Here is a 19,052-nt window from a genome sequence, read left to right as displayed (position 1 = left end):
TGAGTTTCTCTAAGCTCCGGTGAGGTGGGACGAGGGCTGATTGGGCATGCCCACCCTCTGAGCACCAATATACGTCAAGAAGGGCAAAGATTAACTCAGGATTAATTCTCGATGTAATCACATATATGATCATGAGGATGCTAGGATTTGATAATAGTGATACTATTATCAAAGGGGGGGATTGTTAGGTTTATATAAGTATTATTCTTGACCCAGAAGGCAGTAATATTAAAATGGTGACAAAATTAAGGATTAACTTAAGGTTCAGTTAAAAAACGACCTTAGGTCCGGCTGGACATTGTTTGGGAACATTTTGTTTATTCTTTGATATGAGAGTGTATTTTGAACAGAGAAGTGTCTGAAGGTCTGTTTTAGTGTCAGATCGACTCACACACACTCAAATGGTAGAATTAAAGTTCATGTTTATGTTAATTCATTCAGTTGAAACTTAGGTCATAGCTTCATAAAAGCTATGAAATATACTGAAATATATTGAAATATACTATGGTAGTGATTTGGATCCCGTAATTAATGAATGCATTCCGTGATTAATGTTAGTTTTATAGTTCTAGATTAGTTTCATAATGACATTATAATTATAATTAAGATCTTATGATTCTAAGGGTTTTTAGTTTAAAAGCATTAACCTAATTTAGTTATGAGTTTAATCCTGTTAGTTGTTTAATTGTTCTCTCTCTTTCAGACATATTCTCATTGTTCTTATGTTTAAGTTGTTCTTATTTTTATGTTTATTTTCTTATAACATTCCTTGTTTTAGCATTATTAAAGACATATTGTTATTTGTTATTTTACTTATGTTGATGAAATCAAGATGTAATTTACTGACTGAACACACATTCATGTGTTAAGAATTATTCATGTCAATTATTAGATCCTTTCTGTGCAAACTAGTGTCTTTGACCTTCTCTGTAGACTAGACATTCTGTGTTTAGACATTCCATGCTCTAACCATAATATTGACCATAAGCCGAAACTCTGATATCTATCTGTACCTTACTGTCAGCAAAAATGTTATTATATTATGATTGATTCAAGATCATTACACACTTCCACATAGACGCACACCCATCACACACACACACATGAAGACAAAACATAAACACAGAGACACTATAAGACGTTTTCAAAAATGTTTTCATTTTGATGAAGTGACTGTGCGAATAAACTGGCATGTGAACTCTGTGGTGTTCCCTTGTCTGTTTCTCTCGACCTGATCATTCTCGTCCTCGGATCCGAGGGGGCTCATGAAGGAATCGGGGTCTCTTTCTGGGTGAACCCCAACAGTCATCATCGCATCAGAGTGAGGAGCAGCAGGCTCCTCCTCCCTCTCTTGGGGAATCCCTCGTGGATTTCCCGTTAAAGCAGTCGCGAGACGAGACTCTGTGGCATGCGTTTGACCAAGTGAGAGTAATTGATGGTTAAACACTCCAGCCAAATGCCACCCCGTCTTTCCCCTATCTCTCCATTATTAATGATAGGTTATACCGAGTGACGCAGGACACTCAGACGAAGGAACCGATAACACAGCTTTTGATCCCAAAGAGCCGCCGGGAATTTATATTCCCGGCAGCTCACTTTAATTCCATGCCCGGACACTTGGGGCAGGATAAGACACTAGCCCAAATAATGGCCCGGTTCTATTGGCCAGGGATTCACGGCAATGTCCGTAGGTGGTGTACAGCATGCCACGAATGCCAGTTAGTAAATCCAGCGGCCATTCCAAAAGCTCCTTTGCGCCATCTGACATTAATCGAGACCCCGTTGGAAAGAATCGGGATGGATCTCGTCGGGCCATTAGATCGGTCAACACGAGGATACTGCTTTATTTTAGTTCTGGTGGACTATGCAACGCGATATCTGGAAGCAGTGCCTCTTCGCAATATCTCAGCATGCAGTATTGCGGAAGCACTCTTCCGCGTCATCTCCCGAGTCTGAATCCCCAAAGAGATTCTGACTGATCAAGGCACTACGTTTATGTCATGCACACTACGCGAACTGTATGAGTTACTGGGAATTGAGCCTATCCGCACCAGCGTTTATCACCCACAAACAGATGGCTTAGTCGAACAGTTCAACCGCACCCTCAAGAACATAATTCGAAAATTTGTAAGCGAGGACGCACACAGCTGGGATAAATGGCTCGAGCCCCTGTTATTTGCAGTGCGAGAGGTCCCACAAGCCTCCACGGGGTTCTCCCCGTTCGAATTATTATACGGGCATAAACCGCGTGGCATTTTAGATGTGCTGCGTGAAAATTGGGAGGAGGGACCTTCAACAAGCAAAAAAGAAATTCAATACATTATCGACCTGCGCACCAAAATCCACACCCTCACGCACCTAACCCAGGAGAATTTGCGCCAGGCCCAAGAACGTCAAGTCCGTCTGTACGACAGGGGCACGCGCCTTAGGGAATTCACACTGGGAGATAAAGTGCTCGTGTTGTTGCCCATGTTGAGCTCCAAATTGATCGCCAGGTGGCGAGGACCCTTTGAGGTCACATGGCGAGTCGGGGACGTCGACTATGAGGTGCGGCGAATGGACGGGGTGGTGCATTACAGATTTACCACTTCAATCTGTTAAAACTTTGAAATGAGGAGGTCCCCGTGGCATTGGTGTCGGTGGTTCCAGAGAAGGCGGAGCTGGGGACGGAGTTTCAAAAACTAAAATTGACATCACCCACTGCGCCGGTCCCCTGTGGAGACCACCTCTCTCCGACCCAACTCACAGAGGTCGCCCAGTTGCAGACAGAATTCTCTGACATATTCTCGCCCCTGCCCGGCCGCACCCACCTCGCAGAACACCACATTGAGACGCTCCCGGGGGTGGTAGTGTGCAGCCACCATTACAGACTGCCCGAACACAAAAAAAAGGTGGTTCGGGAAGAACTCGAGGCCATGCTCGAAATGGGCATTGTTGAGGAGTCCCACAGTGACTGGAGCAGCCCGGTGGTCTTGTGTCCCAAGGCCGATGGGTCGGTCCGGTTCTGTGTGGACTATAGAAAAATCAACCCGGTGTCTAAATTTGATGCATACCCAATGCCTCGTATTGACGAGTTACTTGATCAACTAGGCACGGCTCGTTTTTATTCAACACTGGATTTGACAAAGTGATATTGGCAGATCCCCTTGACTCCATTATCCCAAGAGAAAACGGCCTTTTCCATAGCATTTGGCTTACACCAGTTCATCACACTTCCTTTGAGGCTGTTTGGGGCGCCAGCTATGTTCCAGCGGCTGATGGATAGGGTCCTCCGCCCCCACGCCACCTACGCGGCCGCATACTTGGACGATATCATTATTTATAGTAATGACTGGCCACGACACCTAAAACATCTAAGGGTCGCTGAGGCAAGCGGTTCTCCCAGCCAACCCGAAGAAGTGTGCTATTGGGCGGTTGGAAGTACAGTATCTGGGCGTCCACTTGGGCAATGGGCAGGTGCGTCCTCAAATTAATAAGACAGCAGCAATTGTGGCCTGCCCGAGGCCCAAGACCAAAAAGGGGGTGAGACAGTTCCTGGGACTGGCTGGCTACTATCATAGGTTTATACCTAATTATTTGGACATCATCAGCTCGCTGACTGATCTCACTAAAAAGGGGGCACCAGATCTGGTCCAGTGGACAGAGCAATGCCAGCGGGCTTTCTCTGAGGTAAAGGCTGCACTGTGTGGGGGGCCACTGTTACACTCCCCTGACTTTTCTCTCCCCTTTGTTTTGCAGACGGATGCGTCGGACAGAGGGCTGGGGGCTGTTCTGTCCCAGGAGGTGGAGGGGGAAGATTGTCCAGTGCTGTACGTCAGCCGGAAGCTGTTGGTGCATGAGGGCCGGTACAGCACCACAGAAAAGGAGTGCCTCGCCATCAAGTGGGCGGTCCTCACCCTCTGCTACTACCTACTGGGATGCCCTTCAGCCTCTGGTCGGACCATGCCCCCCTCCAGTGGCTCCACCGCATGAAGGATGCCAATGCGCGGATCACCCGTTGGTATCTGGCACTCTAGCCGTTAAAGTTCAAGGTGGTCCACAGGCAGGGGTCATGGCGGATTTCCTCTCCCATCAAGGGGGGGGGGGGGGGGGGGAGTCAACTGCAGGCCGGATGGCTCCCCAGCCTGAGTTGGGCGGTGGGGGTATGTGGCAGCAAGGGCGTGGTCAAGCATCGGTCTGTGAATGGAGGGCGGAGTCAGGGAAGGTAAGTGGCAGAATCACTGCACCTGATGTGAGTTAACCTGTGTTTGTGTGTCTTCCCCAGTGACCGCACCCTATAAAAGGAGAGAGAGAGAGCAGAGAAAGGGAGCTCTCTCCTGACCCGAATGCATGTGTGAGAGAGTGAATGAGCTGAAAAGCCACACATATCATTAAAAATAAAAGAGTTTTTGAGAACTCAGTTCTGGCCTGCCGTGCTTCTGCGCTCCACCCACTTGCTCTGGTTCTACAATGACATTTTGCCAGACATGTCAAAGGCAAAAGTTTTCACTGTCTGCAATGTAAAATATGGATTTTGGCATGTGAAGCTAGGAGCAGAATCAAGCTACCTTACGACTTTTGCCACACCTTTTGGGAGATTTACGTGGCTCAGGATGCCAATGGGTATAAGCCCAGCGCCAGAGGTTTTTCAACGCAAGCTGATGCAAGCACTGGAAGGCTTGCCAGGCATCCACATCATAGCGGATGATGTTCTCATCACAGGAGAAGGTGAAACAATGCAGAGAGCGAGTCTAGACCATGACAACAAACTCCGACAGTTCCTTCAGAGATGCAGAAAGAGGAACATCAAGTTGAATGCAGAAAAACTCAAGCTCAGAAAGCAGGAGGTGCCTTACATCGGACACCTTCTCACAGCTGAGGGTTTGAAAGTTGATCCTGAGAAGGTTCGAGCCATCACAGACATGCCACCACCTACAGACATTAAAGGCGTCCAGAAACTGGTCGGGATGGTGAACTATTTGGCCAAGTTTTATGAACACTTCTCAGATGACTGCGAGATACTGAGGCAGCTCACACACAAAGAGAGTCTGTGGGAGTGGTCTGAGGTGCAAGAGAATGCATTCAAGAGACTAAAAGACAAAATAACACATGTACCGGTCTTGAAATACTATGAGCCAGAGATAGAGCTTACACTGCAGTGTGACGCCAGTGAAACCGGGTTGGCAGCAGCTTTGGCACAAAATGGCAGACCTGTGGCGTACGGGAGCAGGACACTAACACCGACAGAAAGGGGCTATGCCCAGATTGAAAAAGAGTGCCTCGCTATAGTATTTGGGATGGAAAAGTTCCATCAGTATGCATATGGCCGACCTGTTAATGTACAATCAGACCACAAACCACTTGAAAATATCATCAAGAAATCACTGTGGAATGCACCGAAACGACTTCAGAGAATGTTGTTGAGACTGCAAAAATATGACCTAAATGTTACTTATGTTCCAGGTTGTGACATGCTACTGGCCAACACATTGAGCAGAACGTATCTGAAAGACAGTCACAAAAGCCAGAGAGACTGGGAGGTTGAGGTTGTCAACATGGTGGCTTTTGTACAAATCTCAGCAGAGAGGCTGAGTGAGATACGTGCTGCAACACAGACAGACAAAAAGCTGCAGACCCTGATCAACACCATACAGAAAGGGTGGCAACAAATCAAGAAAGATGTACCTGTTGACATCAAGCACTACTTTTCCTTTCAGGATGAACTGAGCACACAGGATGGACTTGTTTTCAGGGGAGAGAGAGTTGTCATTCCTGAATCACTACAGGGAGACATCACCAAACGGATTCACTCATCACATCTGGGGATTGAGGGATGCCTGAGGAGGGCAAGAGAATGCATTTATTGGCCAGGTATGAATGAACACATAAGAACATTTGTGACAAAGTGTAACGTATGCAGGTCAGTAGATCATAAGCAACAGAAAGAGACACTTCAGCCGCATGAGATCACAGACAGACCATGGGCTAAAGTGGGTACTGACCTCTTTAGTTTTGAAGGCAGAGATTATCTGATAACAGTAGTGTATTTTTCCAACTTTTGGGAAATTGATTACCTCCCAGATACAATGCCAAGCACAGTTATCAGGAGGTTAAAAGCACACTTTGCCAGACAGGGGATTCCAGATGTTGTCATTTCTGACAATGGGCCCCAGTATTCCTCCAGAGAGTTAAAAAAATTCAGCCAAAAGTAGGAATTCACTCACATTACTTCCTCACCTGGCTACCCGCGAAGTAACGGGAAAGCAGAATCAGCCATCAAGACAGTCAAGCGGTTTATGAAGAAGGCAAAGATGTCTGGACAGGATCCATATCGGTCCATACTTGATCATAGGAACACCCCAACACAAAGGCTGAATGCAAGTCCAGCACAGAGGCTCTTGAGTAGACGGACAAGGACTCTGCTGCCAATCAAAAAGAGCCTTTTGAGGCCAAAAGTGATGCACACCAAAGAAGGACTCATACTTAACCAACAAAGACAAGCAAAATATTACAATCGTACAGCAAAGGACATGGACACACTAAAAGCTGGGGACTATGTGCAAGTTCAGCCACTTGAGCCAAACACAACCCGGAAGAGAGCAAGGGTTATGACCCCAGTGGACCATAGATCCTAAAAAGTGGAATTGGACTCCGGCAGTGTCCTGAGACGGAATCGCCGCCATCTCAGGTGAGCCATGGACACTGAGACAGTTACTCCAACACCAACAAGGCCTGTGGATACAGGAGAGACACAGGTGCCTGCACAGGACACTGGTAACAATCACAGTGTTACTACAAGGTCTGGATGTGTAGTTCAGAAACCTAGGTAACTGAATGACTTTGTATGTAACTGAGGGGATGGTGACATGGGGGGAAAAATGCAAATGAAGGAGAATGGAGAAAATGTTAAAGGATATATATGTGTTTTATAATGTGAAAAGGAAAAAATTATGTTCCTGGACTTTCATACTGTAATGTTATTTGTTTATGAAAAGCTCCACTATATAGAGCAGGGGTGCCCAAATTGATCCATAATGGGCCATGTGGCTGCAGGTTTTCATTCCAGCCATGCAGCAGCACACCTGATTTGGCTCATTCAATCAACTGACACACCCACCCTTTAATCAAGGGTGGGTGTGGCTGCAAGTATTTGACTGTGTGAAGACAGTTCAGTTGATTGAATGAGCCAAATCAGGTGTGCTGCTGCATGGCTGGAATGAAAACCTGCAGCCACATGGCCCTTTATGGATCAATTTGGGCACCCCTGATATAGAGAGTATAATTTAGCTGATTGAAAGCTATGGGTAAGTTTGCACTTTATATCCTGAGGATGTTGTATTTGTGAATATGAATAGTGTTTAAGGAGTTGACACAAAGATATTCTGCTATCTTTTAATCTGAGAGGAAGACTGAAAAAGAAAGAAAGAGAAAATGAAAATTTTCTTTCACTGTTGTTTATTTTGTTTAAAAGAAAAGGGATGTAACAATGGGATTGTCTCATACTGCTGTTTACACACAGAGTGCATTAGGAAACACCGCACATGCGCAGTTGTTGTTGTACCTGCGATGAGTACAGACTGCATTGTACTAAAGAGTGAGCTACAGAAGTGTTTAATAAAGTTCCCTGTGAGTAAGAGTTATACTCAACCGTCCAGTTTGTAAAGTCAAGAGAGGACAGAACAAACTGAAACATTGCCAACCAATTTTATGCGCATGCGCAATATTACGTCACGCTCTAGTTTGGCGAACTTTCCTATAGAAAATATTTTATCTTATGTTTAAACACAGCAACTGAAAGAGACAGTTAGTTAAAGTATGACTGTCACTTCAAACAATTTTAGAAGTATTATTCTATATTCAATATAAGGAACAGCTTTTTAAACCAAATGTAATTACATTTTACACTGCAGAAAATACAAACAGGAGATTCTACAAATAAATGATTCATGCATTCATTCTATTAATTGAAGAACACTGAGAGTTTGAATAATAAACAATGAGCATCAGATGACCATCACCCACTATTCTGTGACTGAACACGCGTTTGTTTTGAATATTTTCTGTCTATTTTTCCCCAATAAATTTCTCTCAAGGCCCAGTAATTTGATGAACAAAATGAAACCATTTCAAGCATCACTATGATCATTTAAAACAAACCCAAACACCTCACCTACCTTCTAATGCGCTGATATTCTGCTTCTTCTGTGAAGCCTGAACTGAGCAGCAGGCTGTCTGTATTCAAAGCAGCACCTGAGCTGCCGGTGTCATGTGATTTACAGGAAATCTGTCTTGTACTGATAAATGTAGTATAGTTAAATGTTACTGAGTTATCGCGAGAGCAGCCAGAGTAGAACGAGAGTAGACGAGATCGAGACAGACATGGTAGCTCGAACGTAAAATGGACGCGTGTTAATAAAGTAAACATAAAACTGAACTGAAGGACCGTTTATTTAAACAGCACAACAATAAACATTGAGGTTTTCCTGAGTACACTTTGCCTTCGTCAGAAGATTTCTCTTTACAGCCCTGCCATGCACACCATTGTTGTTCAGTGTTCTCCTGATGGTGGATTCAGGAACATTAGCCAATGTGAGAGAGGCTTTTATTTGCTGAGAATTTACACAGAGTTCCTTTGAGACTTTGTGGACTCTTACCGTGGTGCTTGAAAGTTTGTGAACCCTTTAGAATTTTCTATATTTCTGCATAAATATGACCTAAAACATCATCAGATTTTCACACAAGTCCTAAAAGTAGATAAAGAGAACCCAGTTAAACAAATGAGACAAAAATATTATACTTGGTCATTTATTTATTAAGGAAAATGATCCAATATTACATACCTGTGAGTGGCAAAAGTATGTGACCCTTTGCTTTCAGTATCTGGTGTGACCCCCTTGTGCAGCAATAACTGCAACTAAATGTTTGCAGTAACTGTTGATCAGTCCTGCACACCGGCTTGGAGGAATTTTAGCCCGTTCCTCCATAAAGAACAGCTTCAACTCTGGGATGTTGGTGGGTTTCCTCACATGAACTGCTCGCTTCAGATCCTTCCACAACATTTCCATTGCATTAAGGTCAGGACTTTGACTTGGCCATTCCAAAAATTAACTTTATTCTTCTTTAACCATGCTTTGGTAGAACCAGTTGTGTGCTTAGGGTCGTTGTCCTGTTGCATGACCCACCTTCTCTTGAGATTCAGTTCATGGACAGATGTCCTGACATTTTCCTTTAGAATTTGCTGGTATAATTCAGAATTCATTGTTCCATCAATGATGGCAAGCCATCCTGGCCCAGATGCAGCAAAACAGGCCAAAACCATGATACTACCACCACCACCACCACCATGTTTCACAAATGGGATAAGGTTCTTATGCTGGAATGCAGTGTTTTCCTTTCTCCAAACATAACGCTTCTCATTTAAACCAAAAAGTTCTATTTTGGTCTCATCCGTCCACAAAACATTTTTTCAATAGCCTTCTGGCTTGTCCACGTGATCTTTTGCAAACTGCAGATGAGCAACACTGTTCTTTTTGGACAGCAGTGGCTTTCAGTGGCTTACTCTGTCTGCTGCCCGAACTGTGAACATTTTAGGCTACAATATTTTCATCAATTTCTTCAGTAGATGCCGTTTTAGACATTTTATTATCCCCATCGAAATATGCTATTATACTAACAGGATTATAACTCAAAATCACACGACACGTATTCAAATCACAACTGATTTATTTTACTGTTGGACAGATCATAGCATATCTAGCCTAGCTGCACATAGCCTAGCTGCTGTAGGCTGATCACTGATAAGTAGCTGATATTCTGAACAGATTGGTGATCCTTACCTTAAAAAAGTCTGTGACTTTAGGCAACGATTCTATCATTACCTGCATCTCTCTTTTTTTCCTTTTATGAGCCCCGCTAACATGTGAACGCTTCATCTTTCAAAGCCTCTAAATGTGTGTCTCAGTAGTCTGCAGTCTTTGGCGCGCTTTTGTGCGTGACGTTACATTTTGTTACATTTTATTCCGGTACAGTTGTGGGTGTTCGTTTCGCGAACCACATCCCCCATGTCTCTTACAGCAGGCTACTGTGCGCTCATTTATTTCTAACCTTGTTTCTATCCGTACATTAATGTAGGCCCACGATTCCGACAGTTTATTATTTTATTAATATTACAAGGCCCCTGATTGGCTGTGGCCCAGGGGCTTGAGCCCCCCGAAGCCCCCCCCCCCCCCCCCTTAAAGCGCCGGTGCATGTCCGCCATCGTCTGTGTGAGACTCGCGCGCGCGACAACTGTCCTTCCCGTGATTCATTTCCAGAACGCATTTCCCCTTCTCCGTTTTAGCCTTTTTTTATTTTTTATTTATTTATTTTTTTTACTCAGTAACGGTTGTGATGTAAAATGTACCGAAGTACACTACTTAAAAGAAAACATACTTAAGTAAAAGTACACTCTTTAAAAATTACTTGAAAAAGTATAAGTGCACAAAAAAGCTACTCAAGTACAGTAACGTGAGTAATGTAATTCGTTACTTTCCACCTCTGCATAAAATCGAAATATTTTCAAACATAGCTGAACATAATGTTTCTGCTTTTCAGTCTCTTCATGCAAAACAAACTCACAAGTTCTGTAATTATAACATCCCCTCTGTTAGAATTAAGTGATTTAAGGGAGGTGTCGATTTGTTCCCAGTCTCGACTCAACAATTAATATCAGTGTAATTAATAAAGATATTAAAGATAATTATGATTGTAGAATGTGGTTATCACCTTCCAAGAGACACCCATTCAGGCCAGAGTTTATTTAAAGTTCAAGTGATTTACAGGAAATCTCTGCTGAAGATGTAACGTGAAAGGAAACTCAGTGTGTTTGTGTGTAGTTAAAGCAAACTGTGAATAACTTTCTAAGTTCATTGTACAACCCCGATCCCAAAAAAGTTGGGACAAAGTAGAAATTGTAAATATAAATGGAATGCAATGATGTGGAAGTTTCAAAATTCCATATTTTATTCAGAATGGAAGATAGATGGCATATGAAATGTTTAAACTGAGAAAATGTATCATTTAAAGAGAAAAGTTAGGTGATTTTTAAATTTCACGACAACACATCTCAAAAAAGTTGGGACAAGGCCATGTTTCCCACTGTGAGACATCCCCTTTTCTCTTTACAACAGTCTGTAAACGTCTGGGGACTGAGGAGACAAGTTGCTCAAGTTGAGGGAGAGGAATGTTAACCCATTCTTGTCTAATGTAGGATTCTAGTTGCTCAACTGTCTTAGGTCTTTTTTGTCGTATCTTCCGTTTTATGATGCGCCAAATGTTTTCTATGGGTGAAAGATCTGGACTGCAGGCTGGCCAGTTCAGTACCCGGACCCTTCTTCTACGCAGCCATGATGCTGTAATTGATGCAGTATGTGGTTTGGCATTGTCATGTTGGAAAATGCAAGGTCTTCCCCGAAAGAGACGTCGTCTGGATGGGAGCATATGTTGCTCTAGAACCTTTCAGCATTGATGGTGTCTTTCCAGATGTGTAAGCTGCCCATGCCACACGCACTAATGCAACCCCATACCATCAGAGATGCAGGCTTCTGAACCGAGCGCTGATAACAATTTGGGTCGTCCTTCTCCTCTTTAGTCCGAATGACACGGCGACCCTGATTTCCATAAAGAACTTTAAATTTTGATTCGTCTGACCACAGAACAGTTTTCCACTTTGCCACAGTCCATTTTAAATGAGCCTTGGCCCAGAGAAGACGTCTGCGCTTCTGGATCGTGTTTAGATACGGCTTCTTCTTTGAACTATAGAGTTTTAGCTGGCAACGGCGGATGGCACAGTGAATTGTGTTCACAGATAATGTTCTCTGGAAATATTCCTGAGCCCATTTTGTGATTTCCAATACAGAAGTGTGCCTGTATGTGATGCAGTGCCGTCTAAGGGCCCGAAGATCACGGGCACCCAGTATGGTTTTCCGGCCTTGACCCTTACACACAGATTCTTCCAGATTCTCTGAATCTTTTGATGATATTATGCACTGTAGATGATGATATGTTCAGACTCTTTGCAATTTTACACTGTCAAACTCCTTTCTGATATTGCTCCACTATTTGTCGGCAGAGAATTAGGGGGATTGGTGATCCTCTTCCCATCTTTACTTCTGAGAGCCGCTGCCACTCTAAGATGCTCTTTTTATACCCAGTCATGTTAATGACCTATTGCCAATTGACCTAATGAGCTGCAATTTGGTCCTCCAGCTGTTCCTTTTTTGTACCTTTAACATTTCCAGCCTCTTATTGCCCCGTCCCAACTTTTTTGAGATGTGTTGCTGTCATGAAATTTCAAATGAGCCAATATTTGGCATGAAATTTCAAAATGTCTCACTTTCGACATATGATATGTTGTCTATGTTCTATTGTGAATATAATATCAGTTTTGGAGAATTATAAATTATTGCATTCTGTTTTTATTTACACTTTGTACTTTGTCCCAACTTTTTTGGAATCGGGATTGTAAATCTAACTCATTGTTGTGTAGTGGTGTGCAGTTGTGTTCATCAGTTTCAATCTTATGACAAAAAGACAATTTCAGACCAAATTTAAGATAGCAGCGTGCATGGACACAGCACTTCCAAGGCTCCAGCTAATGGTGCTGTGTTATTGTCTGTCATAGAGACAGTCAGTCTCTCTCAGGGTTACAGCCGTAAAGCTCTTATAGTTTTGGGCTCAAAGAGCAGCTTTGTAATACCAACATCACAAAGAGAGAAGCTATGTGGCCTCGGACTACTACGTGGACAAAAGTTCAACACGGTGTCACCTGTTTCAGCCACCCAGGTAAGGAGGCACTGCAAGCAGAGTGAGAGGAACCAGAAGTGAGGCAAATGAGTGGGTGTCCGCTGGAGACGAAAGACTAACTCTAGCTGATCAGCTCTCCCATTAGTACCACTGGCTAATGTGTGTTCTCTGGACAATAAAATGGACCACCTGAGACTTTGACCACCCAGTCTGAAACAAGGAACTGCTGTGTACTCATCTTCATGGAAACATGGCTGCAGAACAACATCCCCGACAAAGCTATCCAGCTACAGGGGCTAACATCGTTCCATGTGGAAAAGAACACCGAGACCTCCACTAAGAGCCATGGTGGTGGATTCTCTGTTTATACCAACAATGAGTGGTGTTTTAATGCATCGACAGTCGCTACTCATTGCTCACCACAAAGAGTGTTTTTAGTGGTGAAATGCCGACCGTTTTATCTATGATGGGAATTCACCACTATTATAGTAGGAGCAGTGTACATCCCTCCCAGTGCTAATGCCAGTGCTAATCCTAACAAAGAGCAAGGGTGAGCCCAACAATGCCATCAGTGAGCAACAAATGGCCCACCCAATGGCTTTTTCATTGATGCCGGGGATTTCAACCATGCCAACCTGAAAACTATAGCACCAAAGTTTTACCAGCATGTCAATGTTGCAACAAGGGGAGACAACATGCTGGACTTATTTTATACCAGTGTCTGTGTAAAAGTCCCTGCAATGGGATGGAACACTGAAGCACTGGGACAGGCGGGTTAATGGTAGGGCACTTGTTTTATTTGAGCTTTTCAGCATCAAAACTCTGCTCTCTCTCTCTCTCACACACACACACACACACACACACACACACAGACACACAATTAGACACAGGTCTGATCACTTTGCCACTCACCTTCCCTGGTCTCACCCTCCATTCACAAACTGGCGCTCGACCACGCCCCCACTGCCACAGTCTGTGACTCAGACAAGGCCATCCCTCAGTCACCACCTGGGCCACTCAGACCACCTTCATGTCCTGCTTCTCCAAGCATACAGGCCACTACTGAATCACTGCAGGCCAGTCCAAAGAAACAGAGTCTGGCCGGAAAGAGCCACTTCAGCCCGACAGAACCGCTTTGAGACTGAACTGGAACATGATCAGGGAAGCTGCCACTTATGACCAGTACATTTGCCTGGAAGAATATCCAGACTTTGTGACTGGGTACACAGAGGAGTGCGTTGATGTCACTGTTGAAAAGACCATAATCACGTGCGCCAACCAGAAGCCATGGCTTTCGGCTGAGGTTCATGACCTGTTAAGAGCAAGAGACACTACCTTCAAGTTGGAAGAGGAAGGGCCTGAGGTCAGTAAGGGCTTAGAATCAGAAACACTTTTATTGCCAGGTATGCGAACACACGAGGAATTTGACTCCGGTACCACTTAGCTTTCATAGTACAACAGAGATAAAAGCGTATACACAAAACAAACAAACAAAACAAAGGAATGGTAATAGTCGGGAATAATAGGGAATACAGAGAGAGAGTCTAACTGCAGTGATCTTCAGGGGAAGATTGTTGCTCCAGCAACGACCTTGACCAAGGCAGTGCTGGCTGAGAGAGCCGAAGATAAGATTGGAATTTGTATAGGCTTGAAACAGGTAGACGTGGCAGACTACCCTGCTCATCCATTCTGGTCCCTAAAAACCATTTCTCTCTGCAAAGCCATCAACTTCTAGATGAATCCACAGAGTGACTAAAAGTTCTGAATAGCCACAGTCTAAGTGCCAACAGCTCTGCCCACCACTTCAATCATGTCGGGCAGCTTAATGGGGCTTTGAACAGCTGTCACTGTTTTCTGATTTCCTCAATACACCAGGGCAATGCCTAGTCCAATCAGCAAAAGTCCTGTGATCATGGTTCCGAATAAGGAATTATCCTCAATGTCCTCCACAGAAAGAACCGCCAGGCACACGACACGCCACCTCTCCCACACGGCCATCGTATATCCAGCTGCGAACGTTCCGGCAGGACAGGCTGGTTCCCCCGAACCCAGGCTTCTCGTCGAGAAGATTGTGTCAATTGCATGAAGAGACCAGTTTATCAAATCCATGAATTTTGATTTGAAGAACAATGCAGAAAGGGTCTCTCAGACAAGACAAGTCAGCAGAGCAGAAGCAGGAAAGCTCAGGGGAGGAGAGGCAGAGAAATGCAAGATGAGAGGAAAAAAGCACCTCCACATTATGCTCCTATCAGGAGCACCATGTGGAAACATTTAAAAAACCTCAGCGCAGCAGCTTTCCGTGAAAGCACAGAGAAGAATTAACACAACAATTACACAAAACATAGAAAGTATGAGAGAGCGAAGTCCCGAGGCAGCCGTCTGCAGCGCCATCTTAGCTTTCCAAGGTCACCAGTAAAGCAAATTGGCAGTATGCACAGAAGATTAATAACCACTTCTGTGATGCTAAGGAACCGAGACACATGTGGCAGGGTATTGAAGCCCTAACAGACTATAAAATCACACCATGCATGCCAGGATGCATGCCTGGGCAAAGTGTATGGAGATCCTGTGATGCCCAGTCAACAGAATCCCCCTCTCAACCTCACCGATGTGGTCCAAAGGTGAGCAGAGCAATATATTTGGCATCAGCTTGGCTGCAGGAGCTGCCGGAAGGAGGTCAGTGTTGACGATCCAACCGCCTTAGGGGCCCCGCTCCAGATTTTATCTCGAGGTTTACTCCTGAAGCCTTTTCCATGACTGGATATGGCCGCAAGGCAGTGGAGATTTGGAATCAGAGTTTATCTTCTCCGATGGACTACCTTCCCAGGCTGATGAGCTCCACCTACCCAAAGCAACTGGTTTTAAGGTGCCCTCGCCCCTTCTTCTGTCAGCAGAAGCAGCTCCGCTGGGTTTAGAAACTCAGCTGCATGAGCAGGCCAGGAGTTGGACTTGGTTGTCAGAGGCTATTTGAGGCACATGCCATGTGGGAGCACTTTAAAGGCAGTGGGAGCTTGTCCCCACCGCACTCCTGGCAATGACAACCTTGGAACCAAAATCACGCCACATGCCAGCAACAGTGACACTCACTTCCCTGACATGTTAAATGACTTCTGCGCATGCTTTAAAACTCTGAACAACACATGGGCATGCAAGTCCATGCCCACCCTGAGGAGCAGGTGCTCTGCTTGGCCCCAATGGACGAGAGAAGGATGCTATCCAGAGTCAACCCATGCAAAGCTGCAGATCCCCACAACATACCAGGTAGAGTGTTCAGGGACTGTGCCGACCAGCTGGCAGGTGTGCTCACAGACGCCTTTAACATCTCCCTGAGAAAAGCTGTGGTCCCCATGAGCTTCAAAAAGATCTTCATCATCCCAGTGCCGAAGCAGTCAATGGTGATGTGTCTCAGTGATTACTGTCCAGTAACACTGATTCCCATCATGATAAAGTGGTTCGATTGTCTGGTCAAGAGACACATTCATTCCACCCTCCCTGCCTCACTGGACCCCCTGCAATCTGCATACTGCCCCAGTCGCTCCACTGATGATGCTGTCTTCGACACCCTGCACTCCATTTTATCACATCTGGACACAAAGGACACAAATGTGAGAATGCTGTTCATCGACTTAGGCTCAGTGTTCACTGTTCCCCCAGCAGTTAGTGAGGAAACTCTCTCTGCTGAGCCTCGACAACCCACTCTGCAACTGGATTCTCAACTTCCTGACAGAGACCACAGTCGGTGTGCATCAGCAGCAGAACATCAGGCACCATCACGCTGCACACAGGTTCCCCCATGGCTGCATGTTCAGTCCACTGCTGTTTACGCTGCTCACCCATGATTGCACAGCCAAGTCAGAATCCAAACTCATTGTCATGTTTGCTGGTGACACGACAGTCGTGGGCTTCATCAGCAACAACAACGAAACACCATACAGAGAGGAGATGGAAAAACTAGTGAGCTGGTGTCACAACAACAATCTGTCTCTTGATGTAGACAAAAGAGATTATTGTTGATTTCCGGAGAGGGTCGGCTGACCACCCTGTGCACTGGCACTTTATTCTCTGCTTCATCACATCTGCTTTCATCGTTCTGCTGCTGTTTACCCGATGTCACACTGTCTTTTGTCTGCATTGTTTTTGCAATTAATTTTATATTATGATGCTTCATGTTGTGTTTTGTTATGTTACATTTGGCCGAGTTATGTTGTGCGATGAGATATACACATGTATGTGAGGCTGAGTTATGTCAAGTTGTGTATGATATGTTCAGTTATTTTATGTTGTGTTATGTGATGTTTGCGCAGCTCTTTACCAGCTCTTGCAATATTTAATGTTTACTGTTTTATAGTGATTTATTGTTTGCACTATCTATGGACTTTGGTCTGTAAGAAAACAATCTTCTGTATCCTACCTATACGGAATAATGACAAAGTTGAGATGAGTAGTTCTTGATTTACAGCTTAGAAACCAACTATAATTTGTTGTTAAATTTACTTGAGTAAAAATGTGTTCTGTATCTTTCCACACTGGGAAACCTGTAGAACATCATAGCATGTTGAAATTACTCAAGAGTCCAAACACAGGAGCAATGGATAAGTTTTCCACCTTTCATCATGAACATATTACAACTACAAAGCTATCAGAGAAGCAAAACATATGTATTATTCACTGTTATCTCATTAACAGCTTTAGAAATATACAAGAAAAAAAATCAAAATGCACCAAGTGTACACTGTCTGAATAAGGGTTAGGTGGTGTTTACATTAGACCATATCCGTCTCGTTTTCGTCGCGGATGCACTGTCCGTGCACATTAAAACGCCGGGAAACGACTCCACAGGCGGAACAACTTGAATCCGCCAGGGCCCACATATTCAACCCAGTTCGTATCTGATCCGGTGCTGTGTAAACATTGAGGAACGAGGAAACACAGTGCTGAGCTCTAGCTGACGTCGTCATTGGACAACGTCACTGTGACATCCACCTTCCTGATTCGCTGGCGTTGGTCATGTGACGCGACTGCTTAAAAACGGCATGGACTACAGGAAACGACACACAGCGGCTCAGTCCCGAATCACTGCTCATGTGCTTCACTCGCGCGCTCGGTGAGCTGCGCAGGGCCGGAGTGCGTACCCTCCAGAGGGCACTCGCTGTTCAGGGCGGAGTGATTTGGAGCGCAGGAGGAAGCGCTGAGCCGCACTGAGGTTTATTTTCACATTTCAACTTATTTACCTCCTTCAGGCGCTTAAACTCAGTGAGAACATGAACATCACAGCCAGGTGTGTTTATCTGCTGGAGAAGGGGTTCGCTTGCCATCCTTCCACTTGCAAGTGGTGAGTGACTTGCGCATGCCCGATATGCACTGGGATCATGTGACGTGCCGTCTAATTAGTCATGTGATTAGCGTATCCGTGTATTGGCGTTGCTGTGTGCACGCAAATCGTGTATTGGCGTTGCTGTGTGAACATGAATCGTTTTAAAAACGTTAATCTGATGATCCGCTGATACGGTCTAATGTAAACACCACCTTAGTGTGACCCCTCTGTTGGTTATGTATCTGGTGGTGGTGAGGGTGGAGTTGGGGGATCTGAACCTGAGCAGTGGATTATCAGTAACACACTGTTTAAGGTGGTATCAAAATGTCCCTGATACCAAGAACCTTATGTCGAAGGACAATGTTTGATTTTGTGATGATCATCAGACATGAGACCGTTTGTTTTTGACACTCGAGTCACGAGAGACGCAGATCAGTCAAGTGTTCTCTACTTGCTGGTGAGCTGGTTTCATCACACAGGGTGCAGCTCAGATTTCTCAGGTAAACCCAGGAGAGTCTTTCAGGTTCTCACGGGAGCAAATGGAAAGAGCTTTACAGGAAGCTAATTTAACCTCTGAATGAACTGCTCCTGTGTACACTGAGGTTGGTAATATCCCTCAATCATAGAGGCAGCTGCAACAAGCGGTTCCCGAAAGGCTGTCAAAGAGGGGGAAACAAGTTAAATCAGGAATCCTTCTGTGTTCTGCTCATGAACAATGTTCCCAGATAGAGCTGATGATTTCCAGCCTCAAAACTGTTCAAAAACCCCAAAACATTCGATCAATATTTACTTCAGTATTTTAATTGCCAGTATTACTGACTGTACCATAATTAAACATAATGCACACCAGAAGCAGTTGAAAAATATATTCTTCCCACAGCCCAAAGACATGCAGATTGCAGGGGATATATAAAGTATACACACCCCATTAAAATGATAGGTTTTTCTGATATCTAAAAAAAAAAATCACAATAAA

The 19,052-nt window shown here is 44.5% G+C and overlaps 1 protein-coding gene across 1 annotated transcript in view; it reads right to left on the bottom strand.

Moving 5' to 3' along the window:
• LOC132886382 (tRNA modification GTPase MnmE-like) overlaps positions 1-8,348 on the bottom strand; it is a 34,311-nt gene extending 25,963 nt beyond the window's left edge. Inside the window, exon 1 of the mRNA XM_060920970.1 lies at positions 8,154-8,348. The gene's annotated coding sequence lies outside the window, so the exon portion shown is untranslated. The remainder of the gene's footprint in view (positions 1-8,153) is intronic.
• Between the last annotated feature and the right edge of the window lie 10,704 nt (positions 8,349-19,052).

This window comes from Neoarius graeffei, chromosome 5 (genome assembly GCF_027579695.1).
Source record: "Neoarius graeffei isolate fNeoGra1 chromosome 5, fNeoGra1.pri, whole genome shotgun sequence".
Taxonomy (NCBI): domain Eukaryota; kingdom Metazoa; phylum Chordata; class Actinopteri; order Siluriformes; family Ariidae; genus Neoarius; species Neoarius graeffei.
Note: the sequence above shows the minus strand (reverse complement) of the source record. Positions and strands in the feature narration are given on the sequence as shown.